Source organism: Eubalaena glacialis, chromosome 1 (genome assembly GCF_028564815.1).
Source record: "Eubalaena glacialis isolate mEubGla1 chromosome 1, mEubGla1.1.hap2.+ XY, whole genome shotgun sequence".
NCBI lineage: Eukaryota > Metazoa > Chordata > Mammalia > Artiodactyla > Balaenidae > Eubalaena > Eubalaena glacialis.
In genome coordinates, this window is record NC_083716.1 from 144,010,575 (window position 1) to 144,029,345 (window position 18,771).

The window sequence follows — 18,771 nt, forward strand, 5'->3', positions numbered from 1 at the left end:
TAGGGTATGGCGTAGGGTATGCTTGGAGCTAGGGTTAGTTTTAGGCTTAGGGATCGGTTTAGGATTACGGTTTAGGATAAGGGTACGTGTTAGGGTTAGGGTATTTATTAAAGCTATCCCACTCTCTAATTACCATTTAGCACGTAAAGGAATATTATTTGGGGTCTAGCCATGGAGAAGATTTTAGACACTAGGATAAGATAAGGAACACACACATTATAAAGGAATCACAATAGGATTTTCTTTTTAACCTGTTCCGTAAAACACTAGTGCTTACAAAATCTACTGGAGGCAGAAGCAGTCAAGGGTAGCTTAGGGTTAGGGTTAGGATACGGCTTAGGGTACGGGTTAGGGTACGGCGTAGGGTATGGCTTAGGGTTAGCGTTAGGGTTAGTTTTAGGGTTAGGGCTCGGTTTAGGGTACGGGTTAGGATTAGGGAACGTGTTAGTGTTGGGGTATGGGTTAGTGTTTGGGTACTCGTTAGCGTAAGGGTATTTATTTAGCCTATCCCAATCTCTAGATACCACTTAGCACATAAAGGAATATTATTTGGGGTCCAGCCATGGAGAAGATTTTAGACACTAGGATAAGATAAGGAACACACACATTATAAAGAAATCACATTAGGATTCTCTTTTTAACCTGTTCCTTAAAACACTAGTGCTTAGTAAATCTACTGGAGGCAGAAGCAGTCAAGGATAGCTTAGGGTTAGGGTTAGGGTTAGGGTTAGGGTACGGCTTAGTTCACTGTTTAGAATAAGGCGTAGGGTATGGCTTAGGGTTAGGGTTAGGGTTCGGAGTAGGTTTAGGGTACGGCTTAGGGTACGGGTTAGTGTACGTGTTAGGGTACGGTGTAGGGTATGGGTTAGGGTTAGTGTTAGGGTTAGTTTTAGGGTTAGGGCTCGGTTTACGGTACAGGTTAGGATTAGGGTATGTGTTAGGTTTAGGGTATGCATTAGGTTTCGGCTACGCGTTAGGGTTAGGGTATTTATTAAACCTATCCCACTCTTAGGGTACGGCTTAGGGTACGGGTTAGGTTACGGGTTAAGGTACGGCGTAGGGTATGGGTTAGGGATAGGGTTAAGGGTAGTTTTAGGTTTAGGTATCGTTTTAGGGTACGGGTTAGGATTAGGTTATGGGGTAGGGTTAGGGTACGTGTTAGGCTTAGGGTATTTATTAAACCTATCCCACTCTCTAGATACCACTTAGCACGTAAAGAAATATTATTTGGGGTCCAGCCATGGAGTAGATTTTAGACACTAGGATAAGGTAAGGAACACACACATTATAAAGAAATTACATTAGGATACTCTTTTTAACCTGTTCCTTAAAACACTAGTGCTTAGGAAATCTACTAGAGGCAGAAGCATTCAAGGGTAGCTTAGGGTTAGTGTTAGGGTTAGAGTACGGCTTAGGGTACGGGTTAGGGTATGGCGTAGGGTATGGCTTAGGGATAGGGTTAGGGGTAGTTTTAGGGTTACGGCTAGGTTTCGGGTACAGCTTCTAACTAGGGTACGTGTTAGGTTTAGGGTATGGGTTACGTTTTGGGTATGCGTTACGGTTAGGGTATTTATTAAACCTATCCCAATCTCCAGATAACACTTAGCACGCAAAGGATTATTATCTGGTGTCCAGCCATAGAGAAGATTTTAGACAGTAGGATAAGATACGGAACACACACATTATAAACAAATCACCTTAGGATTCGCTTTTTAACCTGTTCCTTAAAACACTATTGCTTAGGAAAACTATTGGAGGCAGAAGCAGTCAAGGGTAGGTTAGGGTTAGGGTTAGGGTTAGGGTTAAGGTTAGGGTACTGGTTAGGGTATGGGTGAGGTACAGCGTAGGGTGTGGGTTAGGGTTAGTGTTAGTTTTAGGGTTAGGGCTAGGGTTAGGGCTAGGGTTAGGGTTAGAGTACGGGTTAGGGTATGGGTTAGGGTACGGGTGAGGGTACGGCATAGAGTATGGGTTAGGCTTAGGGTTAGGGTTTGGGTTAGGGTTAGGGAAAGGGATAGGGTACGGGTTAGGATTAGGGTACGTGTTAGAGTTAGGGTATGGGTTATGGTTAGGGTACAGCTTAGGGTACGGGTTAGGGTACGGCATAGGTTGTGGCTTAGGGTTAGGGTTAGAGTTCGGATTAGGTTTAGGGTACGGATTAGGGTACGGGTTAGTGTACGGGTTAGGGTACGGCATAGGGTGTGGCTTAGGGTTAGGGTTAGAGTTTGGATTAGGTTTAGGGTACGGCATAGGGTACGGGTTAGTGTACGGTTTAGGGTACGGCGTAGGGTATGGGTTAGGGTTAGTGTTAGGGTTAGTTTTAGGGTTAGGGCTCGGTTTAGGGTACAGGTTAGGATTAGGGTACGTGTTAGGGTTAGGTTATGGGTTAGGGTTAGGCTACGCGTTAGGGTTAGGGTATTTATTAAACCTCTCCCACTCTCTAGATACCACTTAGCACGTAAAGGAATATTATTTGGGGTCCAGCCATGGAGAAGATTTTAGACACTAGGATAAGATAAGGAACACACACATTATAAAGAAATCACATTAGGATTCTCTTTTTAACCTGTTCCTTAAAACACTAGTGCTTAGGAAATCTATTGGAGGCAGAAGCAGTCAAGGGTAGCTTAGGGTTAGGGTTAGGGTTAGGATTAGGTTTCAGGTACGGCTTAGGGTACGGGTTAGGGTACGGGTTAGGGTACAGGTTAGGGTATGGCGTAGGGTATGCGTTGGGGTTAGGGTTAGGGTTAGGGTTAGTTCTAGGGTTAGGGCTCGGTTTAGGGTACGGGTTAGGATTGGGGTACGTGTTAGGGTTAGTGTATGGTTTAGGGTTAGTGTATGCCTTAGAGTTAGGGTACTTATTAATCCTATCCCACTATCTGGATACCACTTAGCACGTAAAGGAATATTATTTGGGGTCCAGCCATGGAGAAGATTATAGACACTAGGATAAGCTAAGGAACACACACATTATAAAGAAATCACATTAGGATTCTCTTTTTAACCTGTTCCTTAAAACACTAGTGCTTAGGAAATCTATTGGAGGCAGAAGCAGTCAAGGGTAGCTTAGGGTTAGGGTTAGGGTTAGGTTTAGGGTTAGGGTTAGGGTTAGGGTTAGGGTTAGGGTTAGGGTACGGCTTAGGGTATGGGTTAGGGTATGGGTTAGGTTATGGGTTAGGGTACGGTGTAGGGTATGGGTTAGGTTTACGGTTAGGGTTAGTTTTACGTTTAGGGCTCAGTTTAGGGTACAGGTTAGGATTACGGTACGTGTTAGGGTTCGGGTATGGGTTAAGGTTAGGTTACGGGTTAGGGTTAGGGTATTTATTAATCCTATCCGTCTCTCTAGATACCATTTAGCACGTAAAGGAATATTATTTGTGGTCCAACCATGGAGAAGTTTTAGACACTAGGATAAGATAAGGAACACACACATTATAATGAAATCTCATTAGGATTCTCTTTTTAACCTGTTCCTTAAAACACTAATGCTAAGCAATTTATTGGAGGCAGAAGCAGTCAAGGGTAGCTTAGGGTCAGGATTAGGGTTAGTTTTAGTTTTAGGGGACGGCTTAGAGTACGGGTTAGGGTACGGGTTAGGGTACGGTGTACGGTATGGGTTAGGGTTAGGGTTAGGGTTAGTTGTAGTGTTAGGGCTCGGTTTAGGGTACGGGCTAGGATTAGGGTACGTGGTAGGGTTAGGGTATGGGTTAGGGTTAGGGTACACGTTAAGGTTAGGGTATTTATTAAACCTATCCCACTCTCTAAATACCACTTAGCACGTAAAGGAATATTATTTGGGGTCCCGACATTGAGCAGATTTTAGACACTAGGGTAAGATAAGTAACACACACATAATAAAGAAATCACATTAGGATTCTCTTCTTAACCTGTTCCTTAAAACACTAGTGCTTAGGAAATCTATTGGAAGCAGAAGCAGTCAAGGGTAGCTTAGGTTTAGGGTTAGGGTTAGGGTTAGGGTTAAAGTACGGCTTAGGGTTCGGGTTAGGGTACGGGTTAGTGTACGGCGTAGGGTATGGGTTAGGGTTAGGTTTAGTTTTAGGGTTAAGGCTCGGTTTAGGGTGCGGGGTAGGATTAGGGTCCGTGTTAGGGTTAGGGTATGGGTTAGGGTTAGGGTACGCGTCAGGGTTAGCGTATTTATTAAACCTATCCCACTCTCTAGATACCACTGAGCACGTAAAGGAATATTATTTGGAGTCCATCCATAGAGAAGATTTTAGACACTAGGATAAGATAAGGAACATACACATTATAAAGAAATCACATTAGGATTCTCTTTTTAACTGTTCCTGAAAACACTAATGCTAAGAAATTTATTGGAGACAGAAGCAGTCAAGGGTAGCTTAGGGTCAGGATTAGGGTTAGGTTTAGTTTTAGGGGACGGCTTACGGTACGGGTTAGGTTACGGGATAGAGTACGGCGTAGGGTATGGGTTGGGTTTAGGTTTAGGTTTAGTTTTACGGTTAGGGCTAAGGTTATGGTACAGGTTAGAGTTAGGTTACGTGTTAGGGTTAGGGTATGGGTTAGGGTTAGGGTACGCGTTAGGGTTAGGGTATTTATTAAACCTATCCCAGTCTCTAGATACCACTTAGCATGTAAAGGCATATTATTTGGGGTCCAGCCATGGAGACGATTTTAGACACTAGGATAAGATAAGGTACACACACATTATAAAGAAATCACATTAGGATTCTCTTTTTAACCTGTTCCTTAAAACACTAGTGCTTAGGAAATCTATTGGAGGCAGAAGCAGTCAAGGGTAGCTTGGGGTTAGGGTTAGGGTTAGGATTAGGTTTCAGGTACGGCTTAGGGTACGGGTTAGGGTACGGCTTAGGGTACGGGTTAGGGTACGGCTTAGACTATGGCGTAGGGTATGGGTTAGGGTTATGTTAGGGTTAATTTTGGGGTTAGGCCTGATTTTACGGTACGGGTTAGGATTAGTGTACATGTTAGGTTTACTGTATGTGTTAGGGTAAGGGTACGCGTTAGGGTTAGGGTATTTATTAATCCTATCCCTCTCTCTAGATACCACTTAGCATGTAAAGGAATATTATTTGTGGTCCAACCATGGAGAAGTTTTAGACACTAGGATAAGATAAGGAACACACACATTATAATGAAGTCTTATTAGGATTCTCTTTTTAACCTGTTCCTTAAAACACTAATGCTAAGAAATCTATTGGAGGCAGAAGCAGTCAAGGGTAGCTTAGGGTCAAGATTAGGGTTAGGTTTAGTTTTAGGGGACGGCTTAGGGTACGGGTTAGGGTACGGGTTAGGGTACGGCATAGGGTATGGGTTGGGGTTAGGTTTAGGTTTAGTTTTACGGTTAGGGCTAAGGTTATGGTACAGGTTAGGATTAGGTTACGTGTTAGGGTTAGGGTATGGGTTAGGGTTAGGGTACGCGTTAGGGTTAGGGTATTTATTAAACCTATCCCAGTCTCTAGATACCACTTAGCACGTAAAGGAATATTATTTGGGGTCCAGCCATGGAGAAGATTTTACACACTAGGATAAGATAAGGAACACAAACATAATAAAGAAATCACATTAAGATTCTCTTTTTAACCTGTTCCTTAAAACACTAGGGCTTAGGAAATCTATTGGAGGCAGAAGCAGTCAAGGGTAGCTTAGGGTTAGGGTTACGCTTAGGGTTAGGTTTAGGGTACGGGTTAGGGTACAGGTGAGGCTACGGCGTAGGGTATGTGTTAGTGTTAGGGTTAGAGTTAGGTTTAGGGTACGGCGTAGGGTATGGGTTAGGGAACGGTTGAGGGTACGGCATAGAGTATGGGTTAGGGTTAGGGTTAAGGTTAGGGTACAGGTTAGGGTTCGGGTGAGGTACAGCGTAGGGTGTGGGTTAGGGTTAGGGTTAGTTTTAGGGTTAGTGCTAGGGTTAGGGTTAGAGTACGGCTTATGGTATGGGTTACGGTACGGTGAGGGTACGGCATAGAGTATGGGTTACGGTTAGGGTAAGGGTTTGGGTTAGGGTTAGGGAAATGGTTAGGGTACGGGTTAGGATTAGGGTACGTGTTAGAGTTAGGGTATTGGTTAGGGTTAGGGTACAGCTTAGGGTACGGGTTAGGGTATGGCATAGGGTGTGGCTTAGGGTTAGGGTTAGAGTTCGGATTAGGTTTAGGGTACGGCTTAGGGTACGGGTTAGTGTACGGGTTAGGGTACGGCGTAGGGTACGGGTTAAGGTTAGTGTTAGGGTTAGTTTTAGGGTTAGGGCTCGGTTTAGGGTACAGGCTAGGATTACGGTACGTGTTAGGGTTAGGGTATGGGTTTGGGTTAGGGTACGCCTTAGGATTAGGGTATTGATTAAACCCATCCCACTCTCTAATTACCACTTAGCACGTAAAGGAATATTATTTGGGGTCCAGCCATGGATAAGATTTTAGACACTAGGATAAGATAAGGAACACACACATTATAATGAAATCACATTAGGATTCTCTTTTTAATCTGTTCCTTAAAACACTAGTGCTTCGGAAATCTGTTGGAGGCAGAAGCACTCAAGGGTAGCTTAAGGTTAGGGTTACGTTTAGGGTTAGGGTTAGGGTACGGCTTAGGGTACGGGTTAGGGTACGAGTTACGGTACAAGTTATGGTATAGCGTAGGTTATGGCTTAGGTTTAGTGTTGGGCTTAATTTTAGAGTTAGGTCTCGGTTTAGGGTATGGGTTAGGATTAGGATACGTGTTAGGGTTAGGGTATGGGTTAGGGTTAGGGTACGCGTTACGGTTAGGTTATTTATTAAACGTATCCCACTCTCTAGATACCACTTAGCACGTAAAGGAATATTATTCGGGGTCCAGCCATGGAGAAGGTTTTAGACACTAGGATAAGATAAGGAACACACTAATTATAAAGAAATCACATTAGGATTCTCTTTTTAATCTGTTACTTCAAACACTAGTGACTTAGAAAATCTATTGTAGGCAGAAGCAGTCAAGGGGAGCTTAGTGTTAGGGGTAGGGTACAGGTTAGGGTTAGGGTACGAGTTAGGGTACGGTTTAGGGTACGGCTTAGGGTATGGGTTAGGGTTAGGGTTTGGGGTAGTTTTAGGGCTAGGGCTCGGTTTAGGGTACAGTTTAGGATTCGGTTAGGGTTAGGGTTAGGTTTAGGTTACGGCTTAATTCACGGGTTAGGGTACGGCATAGGGTATGGCTTAGGGTTAGGGTTAGGGTTCGGAGTAGGTTTAGGGTACCCCTTAGGGTACGGGTTAGGTTACAGCATAGCGTATGGTTTAGGGTTAGTGTTAGGGTTAGTTTTAGGGTTAGGGCTCGGTTTAGGGTACGGGTTAGGATTAGGGTACATGTTAGGGTTAGGGTATGGGTTAGGGTTAGGGTACGCTTTAGGGTTAGGGTATTTATTAAAGCTATCCCACTCTCTAATTACCACTTAGCACGTAAAGGAATATTATTTGTGGTCTAGCCATGGAGAAGATTTTAGACACTAGGATAAGATAAGGAACACACACAGTATAAAGGAGTCACAATAGGATTCTCTTTTTAACCTGTTCCTTAAAACACTGGTCCTTAGGAAATCTATTGGAGACAGAAGCATTCAAGGGTAGCTTAGGGTTAGTGTTAGGGTCAGGGTTAGGTTTAGGGTACGGCTTAGGGTATGAGTTAGGGGACGGGTTAGGGTATGGCGTAGGGTATGGCTTGGGGCTAGGGTTAGTTTTAGGCTTAGGGATCGGTTTAGGGTTACGGTTTAGGATAAGGGTACGTGTTAGGGTTAGGGTATTTATTAAAGCTATCCCACTCTCTAATTACCATTTAGCACGTAAAGGAATATTATTTGGGGTCTAGCCATGGAGAAGATTTTAGACACTAGGATAAGATAAGGAACACACACATTATAAAGGAATCACAATAGGATTTTCTTTTTAACCTGTTCCGTAAAACACTAGTGCTTACAAAATCTACTGGAGGCAGAAGCAGTCAAGGGTAGCTTAGGGTTAGGGTTAGGATACGGCTTAGGGTACGGGTTAGGGTACGGCGTAGGGTATGGCTTAGGGTTAGCGTTAGGGTTAGTTTTAGGGTTAGGGCTCGGTTTAGGGTACGGGTTAGGATTAGGGTACGTGTTAGGGTTAGGTTATGGGTTAGGGTTAGGGTACAGCTTAGGGTACGGGTTAGGGTACGGCATAGGTTGTGGCTTAGGGTTAGCGTTAGGGTTAGTTTTAGGGTTAGGGCTCAGTTTAGGGTACGGGTTAGGATTAGGGAACGTGTTAGTGTTGGGGTATGGGTTAGTGTTTGGGTACTCGTTAGCGTAAGGGTATTTATTTAGCCTATCCCAATCTCTAGATACCACTTAGCACGTAAAGGATTATTATTTGGGGTCCAGCCATGGAGAAGATTTTAGACACTAGGATAAGATAAGGAACACACACATTATAAAGAAATTACATTAGGATACTCTTTTTAACCTGTTCCTTAAAACACTAGTGCTTAGGAAATCTACTGGAGGCAGAAGCATTCAAGGGTAGCTTAGGGTTAGTGTTAGGGTTAGAGTACGGCTTAGGGTACGGGTTAGGGTATGGCGTAGGGTATGGCTTAGGGATAGGGTTAGGGGTAGTTTTAGGGTTACAGCTAGGTTTCGGGTACGGCTTCTAATTAGGTACGTGTTAGGTTTAGGGTATGGGTTAGGTTTTGGGTACGCGTTACGGTTAGGGTATTTATTAAACCTATCCCAATCTCTAGATACCACTTAGCACTTATAGAATATTATTTTGGGTCCAGCCATGGAGAACATTTTAGACAGTAGGATAAGATAAGGAACACACACATTATAAAAAATTACATTAGGTTTCGCTTTTTAAACTGTTCCTTAAAACACTAGTGCTTAGGAAAACTATTGGAGGCAGAAGCAGTCAAGGGGAGGTTAGGGTTAGGGTTAGGGTTAGGGTTAAGGTTAGGGTACTGGTTAGGGTATGGGTGAGGTACAGCGTAGGGTGTGGGTTAGGGTTAGGGTTAGTTTTAGGGTTAGTTCTAGGGTTAGGGCTAGGGTTAGGGTTAGAGTACGGGTTAGGGTATGGGTTAGGGTACGGGTGAGGGTACGGCATAGAGTATGGGTTAGGCTTAGGGTTAGGGTTTGGGTTAGGGTTAGGGAAAGGGATAGGGTACGGGTTAGGATTAGGGTACGTGTTAGAGTTAGGGTATGGGTTATGGTTAGGGTACAGCTTAGGGTACGGGTTAGGGTACGGCATAGGTTGTGGCTTAGGGTTAGGGTTAGAGTTCGGATTAGGTTTAGGGTACGGCTTAGGGTACGGGTTAGTGTACGGGTTAGGGTACGGCATAGGGTGTGGCTTAGGGTTAGGGTTAGAGTTCGGATTAGGTTTAGGGTACGGCATAGGGTACGGGTTAGTGTACGGTTTAGGGTACGGCATAGGGTATGGGTTAGGGTTAGTGTTAGGGTTACTTTTAGGGTTAGGGCTCGGTTTAGGGTACAGGTTAGGATTAGGGTACGTGTTAGGGTTAGGTTATGGGTTAGGGTTAGGCTACGCGTTAGGGTTAGGGTATTTATTAAACCTATCCCACTCTCTAGATACCACTTAGCACGTAAAGGAATATTATTTGGGGTCCAGCCATGGAGAAGATTTTAGACACTAGGATAAGATAAGGAACACACACATTATAAAGAAATCACATTCGGATTTTCTTTTTAACCTGTTCCTTAAAACACTAGTGCTTACGAAATCTATTGGAGGCAGAAGCAGTCAAGGGTAGCTTAGGGTTAGGGTTAGGGTTAGGATTAGGTTTCGGGTACGGCTTAGGGTACGGGTTAGGGTACGGGTTAGGGTACAGGTTAGGGTACGGCGTAGGGTATGCGTTGGGGTTAGGGTTAGGGTTAGGGTTAGTTCTAGGGTTAGGGCTCGGTTTAGGGTACGGGTTAGGATTGGGGTACGTGTTAGGGTTAGTGTATGGTTTAGGGTTAGTGTATGCCTTAGGGTTAGGGTACTTATTAATCCTATCCCACTATCTGGATACCAGTTAGCACGTAAAGGAATATTATTTGGGGTCCAGCCATGGCGAAGATTATAGACACTAGGATAAGCTAAGGAACACACACATTATAAAGAAATCACATTAGGATTCTCTTTTTAACCTGTTCCTTAAAACACTAGTGCTTAGGAAATCTATTGGAGGCAGAAGCAGTCAAGGGTAGCTTAGGGTTAGGGTTAGGGTTAGGGTTAGGTTTAGGGTTAGGGTTAGGGTTAGGGTTAGGTTTAGGGTTAGTGTTAGGGTACGGCTTAGGGTATGGGTTAGGGTATGGGTTAGGTTATGGGTTAGGGTACGGTGTAGGGTATGGGTTAGGTTTACGGTTAGGGTTAGTTTTACGTTTAGGGCTCAGTTTAGGGTACAGGTTAGGATTACGGTACGTGTTAGGGTTCGGGTATGGGTTAAGGTTAGGGTACGGGTTAGGGTTAGGGTATTTATTAATCCTATCCGTCTCTCTAGATACCATTTAGCACGTAAAGGAATATTATTTGTGGTCCAACCATGGAGAAGTTTTAGACACTAGGATAAGATAAGGAACACACACATTATAATGAAATCTCATTAGGATTCTCTTTTTAACCTGTTCCTTAAAACACTAATGCTAAGCAATTTATTGGAGGCAGAAGCAGTCAAGGGTAGCTTAGGGTCAGGATTAGGGTTAGTTTTAGTTTTAGGGGATGGCTTAGAGTACGGGTTAGGGTACGGGTTAGGGTACGGTGTACGGTATGGGTTAGGGTTAGGGTTAGGGTTAGTTGTAGTGTTAGGGCTCGCTTTAGGGTACGGGCTAGGATTAGGGTACGTGGTAGGGTTAGGGTATGGGTTAGGGTTAGGGTACACGTTAAGGTTAGGGTATTTATTAAACCTATCCCACTCTCTAAATACCACTTAGCACGTAAAGGAATATTATTTGGGGTCCCGACATTGAGCAGATTTTAGACACTAGGGTAAGATAAGTAACACACACATAATAAAGAAATCACATTAGGATTCTCTTCTTAACCTGTTCCTTAAAACACTAGTGCTTAGGAAATCTATTGGAAGCAGAAGCAGTCAAGGGTAGCTTAGGTTTAGGGTTAGGGTTAGGGTTAGGGTTAAAGTACGGCTTAGGGTTCGGGTTAGGGTACGGGATAGAGTACGGCGTAGGGTATGGGTTGGGTTTAGGTTTAGGTTTAGTTTTACGGTTAGGGCTAAGGTTATGGTACAGGTTAGAGTTAGGTTACGTGTTAGGGTTAGGGTATGGGTTAGGGTTAGGGTACGCGTTAGGGTTAGGGTATTTATTAAACCTATCCCAGTCTCTAGATACCACTTAGCACGTAAAGGCATATTATTTGGGGTCCAGCCATGGAGACGATTTTAGACACTAGGATAAGATAAGGTACACACACTTTATAAAGAAATCACATTAGGATTCGCTTTTTAACCTGCTCCTTAAAACACTAGTGCTTAGGAAATCTATTGGAGGCAGAAGCAGTCAAGGGTAGCTTAGGGTTAGGGTTAGGGTTAGGTTTAGGGTTAGGGTTAGGGTTAGGGTTAGTGTACGGCTTAGGGTACGGGTTAGGGTACGGCGTAGGGTACGAGTTAGGGTTAGTTTTAGGGTTAGGGCTCGGTTTAGGGTACGGGTTTGGATTAGCGTACGTGTTAGTGTTAGGGTATGGGTTAGGGTTAGGGTACGCGTTAGGGTTAGGTTATTTATTAAACCTATCCCACTCTCTAGATACCACTTAGCACGTAAAGGAATATTATTTGTGGTCCAGTCATGGAGAAGATTTTAGACACTAGGATAAGATAAGGAACTCACACATTATAAAGAAATCACATTAGGATTCTCTTTTTAACCTGTTCCTTAAAACACTAGTGCTTAGGAAATCTATTGGTGGCAGAAGCAGTCAAGGGTAGCTTAGGATGAGGGTTAGGTTAGGGTTAGGGTTAGGGTATGGCTTAGAGTATGGGTTAGGGTACGGGTTAGGGTACGTTGTACGGTATGGTTTAGGGTTAGGGTTAGGTTTAGTTGTAGTGTTAGGGCTCGGTTTAGGGTACGGGCTAGGATTAGGGTACGTGGTAGGGTTAGGGTATGGGTTAGGGTTAGGGTACGCGTCAGGGTTAGCGTATTTATTAAACCTATCCCACTGTCTAGATACCACTGAGCACGTAAAGGAATATTATTTGGAGTCTAGCCATAGACAAGATTTTAGACACTAGGATAAGATAAGGAACATACACATTATAAAGAAATCACATTAGGATTCACTTTTTAACTGTTCCTTAAAACACAAGTGCTTAGGAAATCTATTGGAGGCAGAAGCAGTCAAGGGTAGCTTAGGGTTAGGGTTAGGGTTAGGCTTAGGGTTAGGGTACGGCTTAGGGTATGGGTTAGGGTACGGCTTAGACTATGGCGTAGGGTATGGGTTAGGGTTATGTTAGGGTTAGATTTGGGGTTAGGCCTGATTTTACGGTACGGGTTAGGATTAGTGTACGTGTTAGGTTTAGTGTATGTGTTAGGGTAAGGGTACGCGTTAGGGTTAGGGTATTTATTAATCCTATCCCTCTCTCTAGATACCACTTAGCACGTAAAGGAATATTATTTGTGGTCCAACCATGGAGAAGTTTTAGACACTAGGATAAGATAAGGAACACACACTTTATAATGAAGTCTCATTAGGATTCTCTTTTTAACCTGTTCCTTAAAACACTAATGCTAAGAAATCTATTGGAGGCAGAAGCAGTCAAGGGTAGCTTAGGGTCAGGATTAGGGTTAGGTTTAGTTTTAGGGGACGGCTTAGGGTACGGGTTAGGGTACGGCGTAGGGTATGGGTTGGGGTTAGGTTTAGGTTTAGTTTTACGGTTAGGGCTAAGGTTATGGTACAGGTTAGGATTAGGTTACGTGTTAGGGTTAGGGTATGGGTTAGGGTTAGGGTACGCATTAGGGTTAGGGTATTTATTAAACCTATCCCAGTCTCTAGATACCACTTAGCACGTAAAGGAATATTATTTGGGGTCCAGCCATGGAGAAGATTTTAGACACTAGGATAAGATAAGGAACACACACATAATAAAGAAATCACATTAAGATTCTCTTTTTAACCTGTTCCTTAAAACACTAGGGCTTAGGAAATCTATTGGAGGCAGAAGCAGTCAAGGGTAGCTTAGGGTTAGGGTTACGCTTAGGGTTAGGTTTAAGGTACGGGTTAGGGTACAGGTAAGGCTACGGCGTAGGGTATGGGTTAGTGTTAGTGTTAGGGTTAGAGTTAGGTTTAGGGTACGGCGTAGGGTATGGGTTAGGGAACGGGTGAGGGTACGGCATAGAGTATGGGTTAGGGTTAGGGTTAAGGTTAGGGTACTGGTTAGGGTACGGGTGAGGTACAGCGTAGGGTGTGGGTTAGGGTTAGGGTTAGTTTTAGGGTTAGGGCTAGGGTTAGGGTTAGGGTTAGGGTTAGAGTACGGCTTATGGTATGGGTTATGGTACGGTGAGGGTACGGCATAGAGTATGGGTTACGGTTAGGGTAAGGGTTTGGGTTAGGGTTAGGGAAATGGTTAGGGTATGAGTTAGGATTAGGGTACGTGTTAGAGTTAGGGTATTGGTTAGGGTTAGGGTACAGCTTAGGGTACGGGTTAGGGTACGGCATAGGGTGTGGCTTAGGGTTAGGGTTAGAGTTCGGATTAGGTTTAGGGTACGGCTTAGGGTACGGGTTAGTGTACGGGTTAGGGTACGGCGTAGGGTACGGGTTAAGGTTAGTGTTAGGGTTAGTTTTAGGGTTAGGGCTCGGTTTAGGGTACAGGTTAAGATTAGGGTACGTGTTAGGGTTAGGGTATGGGTTAGGGTTAGGCTACGCGTTAGGGTTAGGGTATTTATTAAACCTATCCCACTCTCTAATTACCACTTAGCACGTAAAGGAATATTATTTGGGGTCCAGCCATGGAGAAGATTTTAGACACTAGGATAAGATAAGGAACACACACATTATAAAGAAATCACATTAGGATTCTCTTTTTAATCTGTTCCTTAAAACACTAGTGCTTCGGAAATCTGTTTGAGGCAGAAGCAGTCAAGGGTAGCTTAGGGTTAGGGTTACGTTTAGGGTTAGGGTTAGGGTACGGCTTAGGGTACGGGTTAGGGTACGAGTTACGGTACAGGTTATGGTATCGCGTAGGTTATGGCTTAGGTTTAGTGTTGGGCTTAATTTTAGAGTTAGGTCTCGGTTTAGGGTATGGGTTAGGATTAGGATACGTGTTAGGGTTAGGGTATGGGTTAGGGTTACGGTACGCGTTACGGTTAGGTTATTTATTAAACGTATCCCACTCTCTAGATACCACTTAGCACGTAAAGGAATATTATTCGGGGTCCAGCCATGGAGAAGGTTTTAGACACTAGGATAAGATAAGGAACACACTAATTATAAAGAAATCACATTAGGATTCTCTTTTTAATCTGTTACTTAAAACACTAGTGACTTAGAAAATCTATTGTAGGCAGAAGCAGTCAAGGGGAGCTTAGTGTTAGGGGTAGGGTACAGGTTAGGGTTAGGGTACGAGTTAGGGTACGGTTTAGGGTACGGCTTAGGGTATGGGTTAGGGTTAGGGTTTGGGGTAGTTTTAGGGTTAGGGCTCGGTTTAGGGTACAGTTTAGGATTCGGTTAGGGTTAGGGTTAGGTTTAGGTTACGGCTTAATTCACGGGTTAGGGTACGGCGTAGGGTATAGCTTAGGGTTAGGGTTAGGGTTCGGAGTAGGTTTAGGGTACCCCTTAGGGTACGGGTTAGGTTACAGCATAGCGTATGGTTTAGGGTTAGTGTTAGGGTTAGTTTTAGGGTTAGGGCTCGGTTTAGGGTACGGGTTAGGATTAGGGTACATGTTAGGGTTAGGGTATGGGTTAGGGTTAGGGTACGCTTTAGGGTTAGGGTATTTATTAAAGCTATCCCACTCTCTAATTACCACTTAGCACGTAAAGGAATATTATTTGTGGTCTAGCCATGGAGAAGATTTTAGACACTAGGATAAGATAAGGAACACACACAGTATAAAGGAGTCACAATAGGATTCTCTTTTTAACCTGTTCCTTAAAACACTGGTCCTTAGGAAATCTATTGGAGACAGAAGCATTCAAGGGTAGCTTAGGGTTAGTGTTAGGGTCAGGGTTAGGTTTAGGGTACGGCTTAGGGTATGAGTTAGGGGACGGGTTAGGGTATGGCGTAGGGTATGCTTGGAGCTAGGGTTAGTTTTAGGCTTAGGGATCGGTTTAGGATTACGGTTTAGGATAAGGGTACGTGTTAGGGTTAGGGTATTTATTAAAGCTATCCCACTCTCTAATTACCATTTAGCACGTAAAGGAATATTATTTGGGGTCTAGCCATGGAGAAGATTTTAGACACTAGGATAAGATAAGGAACACACACATTATAAAGGAATCACAATAGGATTTTCTTTTTAACCTGTTCCGTAAAACACTAGTGCTTACAAAATCTACTGGAGGCAGAAGCAGTCAAGGGTAGCTTAGGGTTAGGGTTAGGATACGGCTTAGGGTACGGGTTAGGGTACGGCGTAGGGTATGGCTTAGGGTTAGCGTTAGGGTTAGTTTTAGGGTTAGGGCTCGGTTTAGGGTACGGGTTAGGATTAGGGAACGTGTTAGTGTTGGGGTATGGGTTAGTGTTTGGGTACTCGTTAGCGTAAGGGTATTTATTTAGCCTATCCCAATCTCTAGATACCACTTAGCACATAAAGGAATATTATTTGGGGTCCAGCCATGGAGAAGATTTTAGACACTAGGATAAGATAAGGAACACACACATTATAAAGAAATCACATTAGGATTCTCTTTTTAACCTGTTCCTTAAAACACTAGTGCTTAGTAAATCTACTGGAGGCAGAAGCAGTCAAGGATAGCTTAGGGTTAGGGTTAGGGTTAGGGTTAGGGTACGGCTTAGTTCACTGTTTAGAATAAGGCGTAGGGTATGGCTTAGGGTTAGGGTTAGGGTTCGGAGTAGGTTTAGGGTACGGCTTAGGGTACGGGTTAGTGTACGTGTTAGGGTACGGTGTAGGGTATGGGTTAGGGTTAGTGTTAGGGTTAGTTTTAGGGTTAGGGCTCGGTTTACGGTACAGGTTAGGATTAGGGTATGTGTTAGGTTTAGGGTATGCATTAGGTTTCGGCTACGCGTTAGGGTTAGGGTATTTATTAAACCTATCCCACTCTTAGGGTACGGCTTAGGGTACGGGTTAGGTTACGGGTTAAGGTACGGCGTAGGGTATGGGTTAGGGATAGGGTTAAGGGTAGTTTTAGGTTTAGGTATCGTTTTAGGGTACGGGTTAGGATTAGGTTATGGGGTAGGGTTAGGGTACGTGTTAGGCTTAGGGTATTTATTAAACCTATCCCACTCTCTAGATACCACTTAGCACGTAAAGAAATATTATTTGGGGTCCAGCCATGGAGTAGATTTTAGACACTAGGATAAGGTAAGGAACACACACATTATAAAGAAATTACATTAGGATACTCTTTTTAACCTGTTCCTTAAAACACTAGTGCTTAGGAAATCTACTAGAGGCAGAAGCATTCAAGGGTAGCTTAGGGTTAGTGTTAGGGTTAGAGTACGGCTTAGGGTACGGGTTAGGGTATGGCGTAGGGTATGGCTTAGGGATAGGGTTAGGGGTAGTTTTAGGGTTACGGCTAGGTTTCGGGTACAGCTTCTAACTAGGGTACGTGTTAGGTTTAGGGTATGGGTTACGTTTTGGGTATGCGTTACGGTTAGGGTATTTATTAAACCTATCCCAATCTCCAGATTACACTTAGCACGCAAAGGATTATTATCTGGTGTCCAGCCATAGAGAAGATTTTAGACAGTAGGATAAGATACGGAACACACACATTATAAACAAATCACCTTAGGATTCGCTTTTTAACCTGTTCCTTAAAACACTATTGCTTAGGAAAACTATTGGAGGCAGAAGCAGTCAAGGGTAGGTTAGGGTTAGGGTTAGGGTTAGGGTTAAGGTTAGGGTACTGGTTAGGGTATGGGTGAGGTACAGCGTAGGGTGTGGGTTAGGGTTAGGGTTAGTTTTAGGGTTAGGGCTAGGGTTAGGGCTAGGGTTAGGGTTAGAGTACGGGTTAGGGTATGGGTTAGGGTACGGGTGAGGGTACGGCATAGAGTATGGGTTAGGCTTAGGGTTAGGGTTTGGGTTAGGGTTAGGGAAAGGGATAGGGTACGGGTTAGGATTAGGGTACGTGTTAGAGTTAGGGTATGGGTTATGGTTAGGGTACAGCTTAGGGTACGGGTTAGGGTACGGCATAGGTTGTGGCTTAGGGTTAGGGTTAGAGTTCGGATTAGGTTTAGGGTACGGATTAGGGTACGGGTTAGTGTACGGGTTAGGGTACAGCATAGGGTGTGGCTTAGGGTTAGGGTTAGAGTTTGGATTAGGTTTAGGGTACGGCATAGGGTACGGGTTAGTGTACGGTTTAGGGTACGGCGTAGGGTATGGGTTAGGGTTAGTGTTAGGGTTAGTTTTAGGGTTAGGGCTCGGTTTAGGGTACAGGTTAGGATTAGGGTACGTGTTAGGGTTAGGTTATGGGTTAGGGTTAGGCTACGCGTTAGGGTTAGGGTATTTATTAAACCTCTCCCACTCTCTAGATACCACTTAGCACGTAAAGGAATATTATTTGGGGTCCAGCCATGGAGAAGATTTTAGACACTAGGATAAGATAAGGAACACACACATTATAAAGAAATCACATTAGGATTCTCTTTTTAACCTGTTCCTTAAAACACTAGTGCTTAGGAAATCTATTGGAGGCAGAAGCAGTCAAGGGTAGCTTAGGGTTAGGGTTAGGGTTAGGATTAGGTTTCAGGTACGGCTTAGGGTACGGGTTAGGGTACGGGTTAGGGTACAGGTTAGGGTATGGCGTAGGGTATGCGTTGGGGTTAGGGTTAGGGTTAGGGTTAGTTCTAGGGTTAGGGCTCGGTTTAGGGTACGGGTTAGGATTGGGGTACGTGTTAGGGTTAGTGTATGGTTTAGGGTTAGTGTATGCCTTAGAGTTAGGGTACTTATTAATCCTATCCCACTATCTGGATACCACTTAGCACGTAAAGGAATATTATTTGGGGTCCAGCCATGGAGAAGATTATAGACACTAGGATAAGCTAAGGAACACACACATTATAAAGAAATCACATTAGGATTCTCTTTTTAACCTGTTCCTTAAAACACTAGTGCTTAGGAAATCTATTGGAGGCAGAAGCAGTCAAGGGTAGCTTAGGGTTAGGGTTAGGGTTAGGTTTAGGGTTAGGGTTAGGGTTAGGGTTAGGGTTAGGGTTAGGGTTAGGGTACGGCTTAGGGTATGGGTTAGGGTATGGGTTAGGTTATGGGTTAGGGTACGGTGTAGGGTATGGGTTAGGTTTACTGTTAGGGTTAGTTTTACGTTTAGGGCTCAGTTTAGGGTACAGGTTAGGATTACGGTACGTGTTAGGGTTCGGGTATGGGTTAAGGTTAGGTTACGGGTTAGGGTTAGGGTATTTATTAATCCTATCCGTCTCTCTAGATACCATTTAGCACGTAAAGGAATATTATTTGTGGTCCAACCATGGAGAAGTTTTAGACACTAGGATAAGATAAGGAACACACACATTATAATGAAATCTCATTAGGATTCTCTTTTTAACCTGTTCCTTAAAACACTAATGCTAAGCAATTTATTGGAGGCAGAAGCAGTCAAGGGTAGCTTAGGGTCAGGATTAGGGTTAGTTTTAGTTTTAGGGGACGGCTTAGAGTACGGG